Raw genomic sequence first — 4,625 nt, 5'->3', positions numbered from 1 at the left:
CTTCCTGCTTCTTCCCCCAGCTTTATATGCTGAGCATGACGTCATATGGTGTGGAATATCCCTTTGGTCAGTTGGGGTCAGCTGTCCCGGCTGTGTCCCCTCCCAACTTCTTGTGCCCCCCCAGCCTCCTTGCTGGTGGGGTGGGGTTAGAAGCAGAAAAGGCCTCGGCTGTGTGTCAGCACTGCTCAGCAACAACTAAAACATTGGTGTGTTACCACATTATTCTCATACTAAATCCAAAACACAGTGCTATACCAGCTACTAGGATGAAAATTAGCTCTATCCCAGCCAGGGATAGAGTGGCAGAGACAGAGACCAGGACAAAGTGGCAGAGAAATGGGAGTATTACAGCGTAGATCACTCCCCTAATTTGATTCAATTGCCTTTCTACATTCTTTCAAAAAAGAAAAATATTGCAAATATTATTTCTTTCAAGAGATGATAGGTTAATCTAAGTATTAATGGGGATATTCATCACTATCAGATTAACTCTAAAGATTAGCTTTAAGAGACAGGCATCCCAGCAGATTTAATAAGGACGGTTAGATACCTCCAGAGGATGTTCCCCATAGTATATAGTTTTAGGGTCTCTGAGAAATCCCCTGGAGAAATCTCACTGCGTCACTGTAGAGGAAACCAAGGCGTAACAGCCTACTTTTGAAATTCCCCCTCTTCTTCCTGCCATCAATATCATACACAAAAAGGAAATGAATTTTAACAATTTTATTAAAACATTTGCAATGGAACAAATAAGAATTTTATTCCAAGCTCCCAGTAATACATGTTTCACTCTATAACCTTATCACAGAGTAGGTTGCTTTGGAAAAGACAGAGATTTATTCTGAAACATTTTTCTTTCATCTCTTTTTAGTTCTGTTGATGATTTTAAATGTTTGTGCTATTGGTACTTACATACAGTAAATGATAAATGATATATTATAACAACAACTCCATGAAGCTGAATTGCTTTTTTTAGTGAATTTAGTGAATTTACTGCCTTGAAAGGTAACAGATTGATAGTACTAGTGAATTAAATCCTCTCTTTATCCCCAGAGCAAGTATAATACGGGCATTGCAAATATTTTCCAGACCTATAAATCAGCCATGGCACCTCAACTATCATCCACAGGGACCTGCTGCTCCCTGCTTTTCGCTTTTGCTTTTTTTCTAAAACTTCTTCCTCTAGGGATTTTACAGGTTACACGAATTTCAAGAACAAAAGGGTGGTGGTACATCTCATGAGCTTCTCTTTTCTGTATTAAACAATAATTATCAACTTTTTATATTAGAAAAGGGATGTGGAGAATACCACGGGTTGGTGGTTAGTGGTGCCTTGGAAGGTGGAACGGGAGCTGCTGAAATACAGGTCATAAAGAGCGTGCTTCCAGCCATGGATGGGAGACTCTCCTTCACCTCTTACAGAAACCGTTTTTTCAAAATCTCAGCTTTTTTACTGCTAATATTGTCATAAACCTCTAAGTGGCCACCGGCTTTAGCACCCCTTGAAAATAACTGAAACTAGAGAAATGTTGGAACTACAGAGCTGGATTCTCTCAGATATATTTACTCCATTACTCTCAGTGGCATTAATCTTATTTATACACATCACCCCACGGGAAAAGCAAGTTTCCAACAGGGCTCAGAAAGACCTCACGGGAGCTAAGGGCCAATTTATAGCCAGCCCAATAATTTATTTTCCACAAGGCTTCCTCCGTTCAGTATTCTCAACCAGACATTTTGCAAATTCCAGGTTTTCATCTTTTGAGATGGGTAAAAATCAATTCATTACTGAATTTTTCTGAAGAAAATTGTGTGGAGGGAAAAGCAGGTGTTAAATAAAAACAGAAGCACTCCAAACACATTATTTCAGCTCTTATAAATAACAGTTTTCTCATAAATTCATCTCTTGTGAAGAGATCTCATCTAGTTCACCTACCTTTGAAAAAACTAGTAATAGAAAATGAATAGAATAATATTTATTGTTATAGACCGGTAACATTTTAGAGGGAATGAAGGTTCTAGAATAGGTTTTATTTTATGCAGGTTTTTTTCACTAAGGTAAGCATTCCTTCCAAATATCACATAAATTGGAATCATAACTCTACTTTACAAACCTGTTTGGCTTTCTGGGCAGTAGATAATGGGCTGCTCTTAAATAATTGTGTTGCTGTCTCACACTATACATAGACCTTTCTCAGGCTATTTTTTGAATGCTTCCTTTCCTTTGGCCCAACTTTTCTGTTGTCATCCGTTTCAACAAGCATGGACATTTTTATGACCTCATTTTGGATTAGCTGTTCTTAGCCACTTTTTTAAGGGACATTTCACCTTGGCTTCTAATATTCATAAAATTCAGATCTTGCCTATGGTCTGTTACTCCCATTGTTCCCTTCTACAGTTGCTTTTTTATCCTTTCAGTTTTACTGGCAACATGAGATTTGCTGTTAACCACCCAACAATTCCGCAATCACTGCTTCTGAAGCTTCATGAAAACAATACAAAAGCAGCAGAGAAAATTTCTCATTTTTCAGTTTTGTTTTTTATCTTGGCTCAAACTGATGCAATGCAGGTACTTGAAATTAGTCGCCTATCACAGCGAATCTCATACAAGGATTATGGTATCTATTTATATACAACCAAGAAAAACATTTTTGCTTTATTAGGGACTTAATCACATTTACCTGTTTGGATTTTAGAGCATCAATGTCACATGATAGGTTTTACACAGCTGACTGCCTATTAATTGAATACTCCAATTCAGCCTCTAATTCTACCTTTTAATGGTTGAAAGCCCATTAAAGCAGCTATTTCTCTAATAGCTGTGTAGAAAAGGTGATGTTTGTTGTTGTTTCATCCTGACTGATTCTTCTCCTCATCCTCCGGCTGAGTGGTGTGATGGGGCTGCCCAGGCTCTTTCGGTTCGAGTTGGGTGCCAGAGCAGCGCAAAGCACTTTTTCAGAAGTATGAAAATAAGACAGACTTGCTCTGTATGCATTACCCACAATAAAACCCTCCTCTAACTGTTTCCTGTTAGCACATATCATTAATCTAATATTATTTATTAGCCTAAAATAATGGTCTGCACATCTCTCTTCAGCATTCAAAATTATCAAAATTTGGGCCAAACCCTTTGCCTACCCGGCTGGGCCGACTGGATAAAGCTAAATAAGTTCTCAGAAAATTGCACAGGAGGAAAGAAAGCTCTTTTTCCCCAGCACACACAGAGTTTTATAAAACTCTGGACGAAGTTGAAGCAGACTGGGTTACAGGACACTTTTCCCCTTCAGCTATAAAAAAAGAAGCAGGCGTTTGCACCTGCCAAATTTGCTTTTGACTTCCATGCTGTGAACCTGTAATCACTGCAGGTAATGGCATCTTCCTGAAGAGTTAACTCAATAAGTAGCACTAAGGGACACGGAGCTTATGATTCATTTTGTTACAGCATTTGGTTATACATTTAGTAGAGCTCACTAAATATCAATGGCTAAATTATGACTAAATACCACTGGCTAAGTTATCAAGGTAGCTGATTTTATAACTCTATCTAAACATGCTTTGCTTTTTTGTAGGCTCTCTAATGTGTTACAAATTGTCCATTTTTTAAATTATTCTAGAATATGTCAACTTACATCGTTGCTTGGCCTAAAGTCAAATGTAACAAATGCTTTGTTAAATAATTGGTCTAAGACTAGAGAACAAAGTCATCCATCATCAAGTCACAGGTTTTGTTTTGTTTCCAATAAATTGTTTCAGTGCAATTTCCTTTGGTAATAAATCTTAAATCTGTGATATTCAATAGCATTACACAACACTGGATTTACTATATGTGTTTAAACACAGGCTAAATATCTGTATGAAAACGAAGAGCTTACAAAGACCTTTTACAGCATTTTTGAGTGTATAATGGACATAAAATATTTAAGACCTAAGCCAACTACTGTTTAGCTGAAGAAGAAATTTCTGTTATTCCCCAAGTGCTCATTATCAAGTTTGCTGAACTTTCCTTAGAAGCAGCTGGTGCCGAGCAGTGTTCGACAAGATGAACAACAGTTTGGCTTGTCGCATCGCAAATAAGTCTCTCAAGTTCGGAGCGGGTCACAGAACAGAAATCGGTTGTTTCATGGTGCAGGTTGCCTTAGCCATATTTTCAGCCTTTGGATAAAAAACACATTACTCGACAAGATGAACAACAGTTTGGCTTGTCGCATCGCAAATAAGTCTCTCAAGTTCGGAGCGGGTCACAGAACAGAAATCATGGTGCAGGTTGCCTTCGCCATATTTTCAGCCTTTGGATAAAAACCACATTACTCCCCCCCGAGTAAGGATCCTGGCCCTAGGGACCCATGCAGTAGGCGCTGGGGATGAACAAACGGGGAATAAGGCACATCAGTGATGCTAAAAAAAAAAACCCCCCCAGCCATTTCAGGAAAGCAAGGTCCATTTTGTAGCACGATTCGATAAATCTAAGAACCTAATTCATATTATACTATGCCTCTCTAATTTTTTTATTTATTTAAATTGTTTGGAAGGTGAATTGATTAGTAAAGGATTCAGTTTCACAAGCTCACAGAGACATGAGAGTCCAAGTGGTTCAATAAATCAAACAATAAATGGAAATATCTTTG

This window comes from Aptenodytes forsteri, unplaced genomic scaffold, assembly GCF_000699145.1.
Source record: "Aptenodytes forsteri isolate BGI_AS27 unplaced genomic scaffold, ASM69914v1 Scaffold11, whole genome shotgun sequence".
Classification (NCBI taxonomy): domain Eukaryota; kingdom Metazoa; phylum Chordata; class Aves; order Sphenisciformes; family Spheniscidae; genus Aptenodytes; species Aptenodytes forsteri.
This window is presented reverse-complemented; position numbering follows the sequence as displayed.